Here is a 14508-nt window from a genome sequence, read left to right on the forward strand (position 1 = left end):
ACCACACAGCCAGCACTGTCAGTGCTCCCCACACAGCCAGCACTGTCAGTGCTCCCACCACACAGCCAGCACTGTCAGTGATCCCCCCACACAGACAGCACTGTCAGTGCTCTCACCATACAGCCAGCACTGTCACTGCTCCCCTCACACAGCCAGCACTGTCAGTGCTCCACCCTCACAGCCAGCACTGTCAGTGCTCCCCCCACACAGCCAGCACTGCCAGTGCTCCCCACACAGCCAGCACTGTCAGTGCTCCCCCACACAGCCAGCACTGTCAATGCTCCCCCACACAGCCAGCAAATCAGTGCTCCCTCCCCACACAGCCAGCACTGTCAGTGCTCTCCCCACACAGCCAGCACTGCCAGTGCTCCCACCACACAGCCAGCACTGTCAGTGCTCCCACCACACAGCCAGCACTGCCAGTGCTCACACCACACAGCCAGTACTGTCAGTGCTCCCCCCACACAGCCAGCACTGTCAGTGCTCCCACCACACAGCCAGCATTGTCAGTGCTCCCCACACAGCCAGCACTGTCAGTGCTCCCACAACACAGCCAGCACTGTCAGAGCTCTCCCACACAGCCAGCATTGTCAGTGCTCCCCACACAGCCAGCACTGTCAGTGCTCCCCTCACACAGCCAGCACTGTCAGTGCTCCCACAACACAGCCAGAACTGTCAGTGCTCCAACCACACAGTCAGCACTGTCAGTGCTCCCCCCACACAGCCAGCATTGTCAGTGCTCCCCACACAGCCAGCACTGTCAGTGCTCTCACCACACAGCCAGCACTGTCAGTGATCCCCCCACACAGATAGCACTGTCAGTGCTCTCACCATACAGCCAGCACTGTCAGTGCTCCACTCACACAGCCAGCACTGTCAGTTCTCCACCCTCACAGCCAGCACTGTCAGTGCTCCCCCACACAGCCAGCACTGTCAGTTCTCCCCACACAGCCAGCACTGTCAGTGCTCCCCCACACAGCCAGCACTGTCAATGCTCCCCCGCACAGCCAGCAAATCAGTGCTCCCTCCCCACACAGACAGCACTGTCAGTGCTCCCCCACACAGCCAGCAATGCCAGTGCTCCCACCACACAGCCAGCACTGTCAGTGCTCCCACCACACAGCCAGCACTGTCAGTGCTCCCCACGCAGCCAGCCCTGAGTGCTTCCCCCCCCCCCCCCCACAGCCAGCACTGTCATTGCTCACACCACACAGCCAGCACTGTCAGTGCTCCCACAACACAGCCAGCACTGTCAGTGCTCCCACCACACAGCCAGCACTGTCAGTGCTCCCATCACACAGCCAGCGCTGTCAGTGCTCCCACCACACAGCCAGCACTGTCAGTGCTCCCACCCCACAGCCAGCACTGTCAGTGCTCCCCCCACACAGCCAGCGCTGTCAGTGCTCCCACCACACAGCCTGCACTGCCAGAGCTCCCCCGACACAGCCAGCACTGTCAGTGCTCCCACCACAGAGCCAGCACTGTCAGTGCTCCCCCACACAGCCAGCACTGCCAGCGCTGCTCCTACACAGCCAGCACTGTCAGTGTCCTCCCCCCACACAGACAGCACTGTCAGCGCTCCACCACACAGCCAGCACTGTCAGTTCTCCCACCACACAGCCAGCACTGCCAGCGCTGCTCCTACACAGCCAGCACTGTCAGTGTCCTCCCCCCACACAGACAGCACTGTCAGTGCTCCACCACACAGCCAGCACTGTCAGTGCTCCCACCACACAGCCATCACTGTCAGTGCTCCCACCGCACAGCCAGCACTGTCAGTGCTCCCCAAAACAGCCAGCACTGTCAGTGCTCCCCCACACAGCCAGCACTGGAAGTGCTCCCCCACACAGCCAGCACAGTCAGTGCTCCCCCCACACAGCCAGCACTGTCAGTGCTCCCCCCAGACAGCCAGCACTGTCAGTGCTCCCCACACACATCCAGCACTGTCAGTGCTCCCACCACACAGCCAGCACTGTTAGTGCTCCCACAACACAGCCAGCATTGTCAGTGCTTCACACACAGACAGCAATGTCAGTGCTCCCCCCACACAGCCAGCACTGTCAGTGCTCCCGCCACACAGCCAGCACTGTCAGTGCTCCCACCACACAGCCAGCACTGTCAGTGCTCCCCCCACACAGCCAGCATTGTCAGTGCTCCCCACACACAGCCAGCACTGTCAGTGCTCCCACCACACAGCCAGCACTGTCAGTGCTCCCCCCCACACAGCCAGCAGTGCCAGTGCTTCCCCCACACAGCCAGCACTGTCAGGGCTCCCACAGAAACAGCCAGCACTGTCAGTGCTCCCACCGCACAGCCAGCACTGTCAGTGCTCCCCCACACAGACAGAACTGTAAGTGCTCGCCCACACAGGCAGCACTGTCATTGCTCCCCCCACACAGCCAGCACTGTCAGTGCTCCCACCATACAGCCCACACTGGCAGTGCTCCCCACAGAGCCAGCACTGTCTGTGCTCCTCCCACACAGCCAGCACTGTCAGTGCTCCCCCACACAGCCAGCACTGTCAGTGCTCCCCCACACAGCCAGCACTGTCAGTGCTCCCCCCACACAGCCAGCACTGTCAGTGCTCCCACCCCACAGCCAGCACGGTCACTGCTCCCCCACACAGCCAGCACTGTCAGTGCTCCCACCACACAGCCAGCACAGCCAGTGCTCACACCACACAGCCAGCACTGTCAGTGCTCCCCCCACACAGACAGCACTGTCAGTGCTCCCACCACCCAGCCAGCATTGTCAGTGCTCCCACTACACAGCCAGCACTGTCAGTGCTCACACCACACAGCCAGCACTGCCAGTGCTCACACCACACAGCCAGTACTGTCAGTGCTCCCCCCACACAGCCAGCACTGTCAGTGCTCCCACCACACAGCCAGCATTGTCAGTGCTCCCCACACAGCCAGCACTGCCAGTGCTCCCCCACACAGCCAGCACTGTCAGTGCTCCCCACCCAGCCAGCACTGTCAGTGCACCCCTCACACAGCCAGCACTGTCAGTGCTCCCACAACACAGCCAGCGCTGTCAGAGCTCCCCCACACAGCCAGCATTGTCAGTGCTTCCCACACAGCCAGCACTGTCAGTGCTCCCCTCACACAGCCAGCACTGTCAGTGCTCCCACAACACAGCCAGCACTGTCAGTGCTCCAACCACACAGCCAGCACTGTCAGTGCTCCCCACACAGCCAGCACTGTCAGTGCTCCCACCACACAGCCAGCACTGTCAGTGATCCCCCCACACAGACAGCACTGTCAGTGCTCCCCTCACACAGCCAGCACTGTCAGTGCTCCACCCTCACAGCCAGCACTGTCAGTGCTCCCCCCACACAGCCAGCACTGTCAGTGCTCCCCACACAGCCAGCACTGTCAGTGCTCCCCCACACAGCCAGCACTGTCAATGCTCCCCCACACAGCCAGCAAATCAGTGCTCCCTCCCCACACAGCCAGCACTGTCAGTGCTCTCCCCACACAGCCAGCACTGCCAGTGCTCCCACCAGACAGCCAGCACTGTCAGTGCTCCCACCACACAGCCAGCACTGCCAGTGCTCACACCACACAGCCAGTACTGTCAGTGCTCCCCCCACACAGCCAGCACTGTCAGTGCTCCCACCACACAGCCAGCATTGTCAGTGCTCCCCACACAGCCAGCACTGTCAGTGCTCCCACAACACAGCCAGCACTGTCAGAGCTCCCCCACACAGCCAGCATTGTCAGTGCTCCCCACACAGCCAGCACTGTCAGTGCTCCCCTCACACAGCCAGCACTGTCAGTGCTCCCACAACACAGCCAGAACTGTCAGTGCTCCAACCACACCGCCAGCACTGTCAGTGCTCCCCCCACACAGCCAGCATTGTCACTGCTCCCCACACAGCCAGCACTGTCAGTGCTCCCACCACACAGCCAGCACTGTCAGTGATCCCCCCACACAGATAGCACTGTCAGTACTCTCACCATACAGCCAGCACTGTCAGTGCTCCCCTCACACAGCCAGCACTGTCAGTTTTCCACCCTCACAGCCAGCACTGTCAGTGCTCCCCCACACAGCCAGCACTGTCAGTTCTCCCCACACAGCCAGCACTGTCAGTGCTCCCCCACACAGCCAGCACTGTCAATGCTCCCCCACACAGCCAGCAAATCAGTGCTCCCTCCCCACACAGCCAGCACTGTCAGTGCTCCCCCACACAGCTAGCAATGCCAGTGCTCCCACCACACAGCCAGCACTGTCAGTGCTCCCACCACACAGCCAGCACTGTCAGTGCTCCCCACGCAGCCAGCCCTGAGTGCTTCCCCCCCCCCACAGCCAGCACTGTCAGTGCTCCCACCACACAGCCAGCACTGTCAGTGCTCCCACCACACAGCCAGCACTGTCAGTGCTCCCACCACACAGCCAGCACTGTCAGTGCTCCCATCACACAGCCAGCGCTGTCAGTGCTCCCACCACACAGCCAGCACTGTCAGTGCTCCCACCCCACAGCCAGCACTGTCAGTGCTCCCCCCACACAGCCAGCGCTGTCAGTGCTCCCACCACACAGCCTGCACTGTCAGAGCTCCCCCGACACAGGCAGCACTGTCAGTGCTCCCACCACAGAGCCAGCACTGTCAGTGCTCCCCCACACAGCCAGCACTGCCAGCGCTACTCCTACATGCCAGCACTGTCAGTGTCCTCCCCCCACACAGACAGCACTGTCAGCGCTCCACCACACAGCCAGCACAGTCAGTTCTCCCACCACACAGCCAGCACTGCCAGCGCTGCTCCTACACAGCCAGCACTGTCAGTGTCCTCCCCCCACACAGACAGCACTGTCAGTGCTCCACCACACAGCCAGCACTGTCAGTGCTCCCACCACACAGCCATCACTGTCAGTGCTCCCACCGCACAGCCAGCACTGTCAGTGCTCCCCAACACAGCCAGCACTGTCAGTGCTCCCCCACACAGCTAGCACTGGAAGTGCTCCCCCACACAGCCAGCACAGTCAGTGCTCCCCCCACACAGCCAGCACTGTCAGTGCTCCCCCCAGACAGCCAGCACTGTCAGTGCTCCCCACACACATCCAGCACTGTCAGTGCTCCCACCACACAGCCAGCACTGTCAGTGCTCCCACAACACAGCCAGCATTGTCAGTGCTTCACACACAGACAGCAATGTCAGTGCTCCCCCCACACAACCAGCACTGTCAGTGCTCCCGCCACACAGCCAGCACTGTCAGTGCTCCCACCACACAGCCAGCACTGTCAGTGCTCCCCCCACACAGCCAGCACTGTCAGTGCTCCCCACACACAGCCAGCACTGTCAGTGCTCCCACCACACAGCCAGCACTGTCAGTGCTCCCCCCCACACAGCCAGCAGTGTCAGTGCTTCCCCCACACAGCCAGCACTGTCAGGGCTCCCACACACACAGCCAGCACTGTCAGTGCTCCCACCGCACAGCCAGCACTGTCAGTGCTCCCCCACACAGACAGAACTGTAAGTGCTCTCCCACACAGACAGCACTGTCATTGCTCCCCCCACACAGCCAGCACTGTCAGTGCTCCCACCATTCAGCCCACACTGGCAGTGCTCCCCACAGAGCCAGCACTGTCTGTGCTCCTCCCACACAGCCAGCACTGTCAGTGCTCCCCCACACAGCCAGCACTGTCAGTGCTCCCCCACACAGCCAGCACTGTCAGTGCTCCCCCCACACAGCCAGCACTGTCAGTGCTCCCACCCCACAGACAGCACGGTCACTGCTCCCCCACACAGCCAGCACTGTCAGTGCTCCCACCACACAGCCAGCACAGCCAGTGCTCACACCACACAGCCAGCACTGTCAGTGCTCCCCCCACACAGACAGCACTGTCAGTGCTCCCACCACCCAGCCAGCATTGTCAGTGCTCCCACTACACAGCCAGCACTGTCAGTGCTCCCCCACACAGCCAGCACTGCCAGCGCTGCTCCTACACAGCCAGCACTGTCAGTGTCCTCCCCCCACACAGACAGCACTGTCAGCGCTCCACCACACAGCCAGCACTGTCAGTTCTCCCACCACACAGCCAGCACTGCCAGCGCTGCTCCTACACAGCCAGCACTGTCAGTGTCCTCCCCCCACACAGACAGCACTGTCAGTGCTCCACCACACAGCCAGCACTGTCAGTGCTCCCACCACACAGCCATCACTGTCAGTGCTCCCACCACACAGCCAGCACTGTCAGTGCTCCCCAACACAGCCAGCACTGTCAGTGCTCCCCCACACAGCCAGCACTGGAAGTGCTCCCCCACACAGCCAGCACAGTCAGTGCTCCCCCCACACAGCCAGCACTGTCAGTGCTCCCCCCAGACAGCCAGCACTGTCAGTGCTCCCCACACACATCCAGCACTGTCAGTGCTCCCACCACACAGCCAGCACTGTTAGTGCTCCCATAACACAGCCAGCATTGTCAGTGCTTCACACACAGACAGCAATGTCAGTGCTCCCCCCACACAGCCAGCACTGTCAGTGCTCCCGCCACACAGCCAGCACTGTCAGTGCTCCCACCACACAGCCAGCACTGTCAGTGCTCCCCCCACACAGCCAGCTCTGTCGGTGCTCCCCACACACAGCCAGCACTGTCAGTGCTCCCACCACACAGCCAGCACTGTCAGTGCTCCCCCCCACACAGCCAGCAGTGCCAGTGCTTCCCCCACACAGCCAGCACTGTCAGGGCTCCCACAGAAACAGCCAGCACTGTCAGTGCTCCCACCGCACAGCCAGCACTGTCAGTGCTCCCCCACACAGACAGAACTGTAAGTGCTCTCCCACACAGACAGCACTGTCATTGCTCCCCCCACACAGCCAGCACTGTCAGTGCTCCCACCATACAGCCCACACTGGCAGTGCTCCCCACAGAGCCAGCACTGTCTGTGCTCCTCCCACACAGCCAGCACTGTCAGTGCTCCCCCACACAGCCAGCACTGTCAGTGCTCCCCCACACAGCCAGCACTGTCAGTGCTCCCCCCACACAGCCAGCACTGTCAGTGCTCCCACCCCACAGCCAGCACGGTCACTGCTCCCCCACACAGCCAGCACTGTCAGTGCTCCCACCACACAGCCAGCACAGCCAGTGCTCACACCACACAGCCAGCACTGTCAGTGCTCCCCCCACACAGACAGCACTGTCAGTGCTCCCACCACCCAGCCAGCATTGTCAGTGCTCCCACTACACAGCCAGCACTGTCAGTGCTCACACCACACAGCCAGCACTGCCAGTGCTCACACCACACAGCCAGTACTGTCAGTGCTCCCCCCACACAGCCAGCACTGTCAGTGCTCCCACCACACAGCCAGCATTGTCAGTGCTCCCCACACAGCCAGCACTGCCAGTGCTCCCCCCACACAGCCAGCACTGTCAGTGCTCCCCACCCAGCCAGCACTGTCAGTGCACCCCTCACACAGCCAGCACTGTCAGTGCTCCCACAACACAGCCAGCGCTGTCAGAGCTCCCCCACACAGCCAGCATTGTCAGTGCTTCCCACACAGCCAGCACTGTCAGTGCTCCCCTCACACAGCCAGCACTGTCAGTGCTCCCACAACACAGCCAGCACTGTCAGTGCTCCAACCACACAGCCAGCACTGTCAGTGCTCCCCACACAGCCAGCACTGTCAGTGCTCCCACCACACAGCCAGCACTGTCAGTGATCCCCCCACACAGACAGCACTGTCAGTGCTCTCACCATACAGCCAGCACTGTCAGTGCTCCCCTCACACAGCCAGCACTGTCAGTGCTCCACCCTCACAGCCAGCACTGTCAGTGCTCCCCCCACACAGCCAGCACTGTCAGTGCTCCCCACACAGCCAGCACTGTCAGTGCTCCCCCACACAGCCAGCACTGTCAATGCTCCCCCACACAGCCAGCAAATCAGTGCTCCCTCCCCACACAGCCAGCACTGTCAGTGCTCTCCCCACACAGCCAGCACTGCCAGTGCTCCCACCACACAGCCAGCACTGTCAGTGCTCCCCCCACACAGCCAGCACTGTCAGTGCTCCCACCACACAGCCAGCATTGTCAGTGCTCCCCACACAGCCAGCACTGTCAGTGCTCCCACAACACAGCCAGCACTGTCAGAGCTCCCCCACACAGCCAGCATTGTCAGTGCTCCCCACACAGCCAGCACTGTCAGTGCTCCCCTCACACAGCCAGCACTGTCAGTGCTCCCACAACACAGCCAGAACTGTCAGTGCTCCAACCACACAGCCAGCGCTGTCAGTGCTCCCCCCACACAGCCAGCATTGTCAGTGCTCCCCACACAGCCAGCACTGTCATTGCTCCCACCACACAGCCAGCACTGTCAGTGATCCCCCCACACAGATAGCACTGTCAGTACTCTCACCATACAGCCAGCACTGTCAGTGCTCCCCTCACACAGCCAGCACTGTCAGTTTTCCACCCTCACAGCCAGCACTGTCAGTGCTCCCCCACACAGCCTGCACTGTCAGTTCTCCCCACACAGCCAGCACTGTCAGTGCTCCCCCACACAGCCAGCACTGTCAATGCTCCCCCACACAGCCAGCAAATCAGTGCTCCCTCCCCACACAGCCAGCACTGTCAGTGCCCCCCCCACACAGCTAGCAATGCCAGTGCTCCCACCACACAGCCAGCACTGTCAGTGCTCCCACCACACAGCCAGCACTGTCAGTGCTCCCCACGCAGCCAGCCCTGAGTGCTTCCCCTCCCCCACAGCCAGCACTGTCAGTGCTCCCACCACACAGCCAGCACTGTCAGTGCTCCCACCACACAGCCAGCACTGTCAGTGCTCCCACCACACAGCCAGCACTGTCAGTGCTCCCATCACACAGCCAGCGCTGTCAGTGCTCCCACCACACAGCCAGCACTGTCAGTGCTCCCACCCCACAGCCAGCACTGTCAGTGCTCCCCCCACACAGCCAGCGCTGTCAGTGCTCCCACCACACAGCCTGCACTGTCAGAGCTCCCCCGACACAGCCAGCACTGTCAGTGCTCCCACCACAGAGCCAGCACTGTCAGTGCTCCCCCACACAGCCAGCACTGCCAGCGCTACTCCTACATGCCAGCACTGTCAGTGTCCTCCCCCCACACAGACAGCACTGTCAGCGCTCCACCACACAGCCAGCACAGTCAGTTCTCCCACCACACAGCCAGCACTGCCAGCGATGCTCCTACACAGCCAGCACTGTCAGTGTCCTCCCCCCACACAGACAGCACTGTCAGTGCTCCACCACACAGCCAGCACTGTCAGTGCTCCCATCACACAGCCATCACTGTCAGTGCTCCCACCGCACAGCCAGCACTGTCAGTGCTCCCCAACACAGCCAGCACTGTCAGTGCTCCCCCACACAGCCAGCACTGGAAGTGCTCCCCCACACAGCCAGCACAGTCAGTGCTCCCCCACACAGCCAGCACTGTCAGTGCTCCCCCCAGACAGCCAGCACTGTCAGTGCTCCCCACACACATCCAGCACTGTCAGTGCTCCCACCACACAGCCAGCACTGTCAGTGCTCCCACAACACAGCCAGCATTGTCAGTGCTTCACACACAGACAGCAATGTCAGTGCTCCCCCCACACAACCAGCACTGTCAGTGCTCCCGCCACACAGCCAGCACTGTCAGTGCTCCCACCACACAGCCAGCACTGTCAGTGCTCCCCCCACACAGCCAGCACTGTCAGTGCTCCCCACACACAGCCAGCACTGTCAGTGCTCCCACCACACAGCCAGCACTGTCAGTGCTCCCCCCACACAGCCAGCAGTGTCAGTGCTTCCCCCACACAGCCAGCACTGTCAGGGCTCCCACACACACAGCCAGCACTGTCAGTGCTCCCACCGCACAGCCAGCACTGTCAGTGCTCCCCCACACAGACAGAACTGTAAGTGCTCTCCCACACAGACAGCACTGTCATTGCTCCCCCCACACAGCCAGCACTGTCAGTGCTCCCACCATTCAGCCCACACTGGCAGTGCTCCCCACAGAGCCAGCACTGTCTGTGCTCCTCCCACACAGCCAGCACTGTCAGTGCTCCCCCACACAGCCAGCACTGCCAGTGCTCCCCCCACACAGCCAGCACTGTCAGTGCTCCCCACCCAGCCAGCACTGTCAGTGCACCCCTCACACAGCCAGCACTGTCAGTGCTCCCACAACACAGCCAGCGCTGTCAGAGCTCCCCCACACAGCCAGCATTGTCAGTGCTTCCCACACAGCCAGCACTGTCAGTGCTCCCCTCACACAGCCAGCACTGTCAGTGCTCCCACAACACAGCCAGCACTGTCAGTGCTCCAACCACACAGCCAGCACTGTCAGTGCTCCCCACACAGCCAGCACTGTCAGTGCTCCCACCACACAGCCAGCACTGTCAGTGATCCCCCCACACAGACAGCACTGTCAGTGCTCTCACCATACAGCCAGCACTGTCAGTGCTCCCCTCACACAGCCAGCACTGTCAGTGCTCCACCCTCACAGCCAGCACTGTCAGTGCTCCCCCCACACAGCCAGCACTGTCAGTGCTCCCCACACAGCCAGCACTGTCAGTGCTCCCCCACACAGCCAGCACTGTCAATGCTCCCCCACACAGCCAGCAAATCAGTGCTCCCTCCCCACACAGCCAGCACTGTCAGTGCTCTCCCCACACAGCCAGCACTGCCAGTGCTCCCACCACACAGCCAGCACTGTCAGTGCTCCCCCCACACAGCCAGCACTGTCAGTGCTCCCACCACACAGCCAGCATTGTCAGTGCTCCCCACACAGCCAGCACTGTCAGTGCTCCCACAACACAGCCAGCACTGTCAGAGCTCCCCCACACAGCCAGCATTGTCAGTGCTCCCCACACAGCCAGCACTGTCAGTGCTCCCCTCACACAGCCAGCACTGTCAGTGCTCCCACAACACAGCCAGAACTGTCAGTGCTCCAACCACACAGCCAGCGCTGTCAGTGCTCCCCCCACACAGCCAGCATTGTCAGTGCTCCCCACACAGCCAGCACTGTCATTGCTCCCACCACACAGCCAGCACTGTCAGTGATCCCCCCACACAGATAGCACTGTCAGTACTCTCACCATACAGCCAGCACTGTCAGTGCTCCCCTCACACAGCCAGCACTGTCAGTTTTCCACCCTCACAGCCAGCACTGTCAGTGCTCCCCCACACAGCCTGCACTGTCAGTTCTCCCCACACAGCCAGCACTGTCAGTGCTCCCCCACACAGCCAGCACTGTCAATGCTCCCCCACACAGCCAGCAAATCAGTGCTCCCTCCCCACACAGCCAGCACTGTCAGTGCCCCCCCCACACAGCTAGCAATGCCAGTGCTCCCACCACACAGCCAGCACTGTCAGTGCTCCCACCACACAGCCAGCACTGTCAGTGCTCCCCACGCAGCCAGCCCTGAGTGCTTCCCCTCCCCCACAGCCAGCACTGTCAGTGCTCCCACCACACAGCCAGCACTGTCAGTGCTCCCACCACACAGCCAGCACTGTCAGTGCTCCCACCACACAGCCAGCACTGTCAGTGCTCCCATCACACAGCCAGCGCTGTCAGTGCTCCCACCACACAGCCAGCACTGTCAGTGCTCCCACCCCACAGCCAGCACTGTCAGTGCTCCCCCCACACAGCCAGCGCTGTCAGTGCTCCCACCACACAGCCTGCACTGTCAGAGCTCCCCCGACACAGCCAGCACTGTCAGTGCTCCCACCACAGAGCCAGCACTGTCAGTGCTCCCCCACACAGCCAGCACTGCCAGCGCTACTCCTACATGCCAGCACTGTCAGTGTCCTCCCCCCACACAGACAGCACTGTCAGCGCTCCACCACACAGCCAGCACAGTCAGTTCTCCCACCACACAGCCAGCACTGCCAGCGATGCTCCTACACAGCCAGCACTGTCAGTGTCCTCCCCCCACACAGACAGCACTGTCAGTGCTCCACCACACAGCCAGCACTGTCAGTGCTCCCATCACACAGCCATCACTGTCAGTGCTCCCACCGCACAGCCAGCACTGTCAGTGCTCCCCAACACAGCCAGCACTGTCAGTGCTCCCCCACACAGCCAGCACTGGAAGTGCTCCCCCACACAGCCAGCACAGTCAGTGCTCCCCCACACAGCCAGCACTGTCAGTGCTCCCCCCAGACAGCCAGCACTGTCAGTGCTCCCCACACACATCCAGCACTGTCAGTGCTCCCACCACACAGCCAGCACTGTCAGTGCTCCCACAACACAGCCAGCATTGTCAGTGCTTCACACACAGACAGCAATGTCAGTGCTCCCCCCACACAACCAGCACTGTCAGTGCTCCCGCCACACAGCCAGCACTGTCAGTGCTCCCACCACACAGCCAGCACTGTCAGTGCTCCCCCCACACAGCCAGCACTGTCAGTGCTCCCCACACACAGCCAGCACTGTCAGTGCTCCCACCACACAGCCAGCACTGTCAGTGCTCCCCCCACACAGCCAGCAGTGTCAGTGCTTCCCCCACACAGCCAGCACTGTCAGGGCTCCCACACACACAGCCAGCACTGTCAGTGCTCCCACCGCACAGCCAGCACTGTCAGTGCTCCCCCACACAGACAGAACTGTAAGTGCTCTCCCACACAGACAGCACTGTCATTGCTCCCCCCACACAGCCAGCACTGTCAGTGCTCCCACCATTCAGCCCACACTGGCAGTGCTCCCCACAGAGCCAGCACTGTCTGTGCTCCTCCCACACAGCCAGCACTGTCAGTGCTCCCCCACACAGCCAGCACTGTCAGTGCTCCCCCACACAGCCAGCACTGTCAGTGCTCCCCCCACACAGCCAGCACTGTCAGTGCTCCCACCCCACAGACAGCACGGTCACTGCTCCCCCACACAGCCAGCACTGTCAGTGCTCCCACCACACAGCCAGCACAGCCAGTGCTCACACCACACAGCCAGCACTGTCAGTGCTCCCCCCACACAGACAGCACTGTCAGTGCTCCCACCACCCAGCCAGCATTGTCAGTGCTCCCACTACACAGCCAGCACTGTCAGTGCTCCCCCACACAGCCAGCACTGCCAGCGCTGCTCCTACACAGCCAGCACTGTCAGTGTCCTCCCCCCACACAGACAGCACTGTCAGCGCTCCACCACACAGCCAGCACTGTCAGTTCTCCCACCACACAGCCAGCACTGCCAGCGCTGCTCCTACACAGCCAGCACTGTCAGTGTCCTCCCCCCACACAGACAGCACTGTCAGTGCTCCACCACACAGCCAGCACTGTCAGTGCTCCCACCACACAGCCATCACTGTCAGTGCTCCCACCGCACAGCTAGCACTGTCAGTGCTCCCCAACACAGCCAGCACTGTCAGTGCTCCCCCACACAGCCAGCACTGGAAGTGCTCCCCCACACAGCCAGCACAGTCAGTGCTCCCCCCACACAGCCAGCACTGTCAGTGCTCCCCCCAGACAGCCAGCACTGTCAGTGCTCCCCACACACATCCAGCACTGTCAGTGCTCCCACCACACAGCCAGCACTGTTAGTGCTCCCACAACACAGCCAGCATTGTCAGTGCTTCACACACAGACAGCAATGTCAGTGCTCCCCCCACACAGCCAGCACTGTCAGTGCTCCCGCCACACAGCCAGCACTGTCAGTGCTCCCACCACACAGCCAGCACTGTCAGTGCTCCCCCCACACAGCCAGCACTGTCAGTGCTCCCCACACACAGCCAGCATTGTCAGTGCTCCCACCACACAGCCAGCACTGTCATTGCTCCCCCCCACACAGCCAGCAGTGCCAGTGCTTCCCCCACACAGCCAGCACTGTCAGGGCTCCCACAGAAACAGCCAGCACTGTCAGTGCTCCCACCGCACAGCCAGCACTGTCAGTGCTCCCCCACACAGACAGAACTGTAAGTGCTCTCCCACACAGACAGCACTGTCATTGCTCCCCCCACACAGCCAGCACTGTCAGTGCTCCCACCATACAGCCCACACTGGCAGTGCTCCCCACAGAGCCAGCACTGTCTGTGCTCCTCCCACACAGCCAGCACTGTCAGTGCTCCCCCACACAGCCAGCACTGTCAGTGCTCCCCCACACAGCCAGCACTGTCAGTGCTCCCCCCACACAGCCAGCACTGTCAGTGCTCCCACCCCACAGCCAGCACGGTCACTGCTCCCCCACACAGCCAGCACTGTCAGTGCTCCCACCACACAGCCAGCACAGCCAGTGCTCACACCACACAGCCAGCACTGTCAGTGCTCCCCCCACACAGACAGCACTGTCAGTGCTCCCACCACCCAGCCAGCATTGTCAGTGCTCCCACTACACAGCCAGCACTGTCAGTGCTCACACCACACAGCCAGCACTGCCAGTGCTCACACCACACAGCCAGTACTGTCAGTGCTCCCCCCACACAGCCAGCACTGTCAGTGCTCCCACCACACAGCCAGCATTGTCAGTGCTCCCCACACAGCCAGCACTGCCAGTGCTCCCCCCACACAGCCAGCACTGTCAGTGCTCCCCACCCAGCCAGCACTGTCAGTGCACCCCTCACACAGCC

The sequence above is a fragment of the Scyliorhinus torazame genome, chromosome 5, assembly GCF_047496885.1.
Source record: "Scyliorhinus torazame isolate Kashiwa2021f chromosome 5, sScyTor2.1, whole genome shotgun sequence".
Lineage (NCBI taxonomy): Eukaryota > Metazoa > Chordata > Chondrichthyes > Carcharhiniformes > Scyliorhinidae > Scyliorhinus > Scyliorhinus torazame.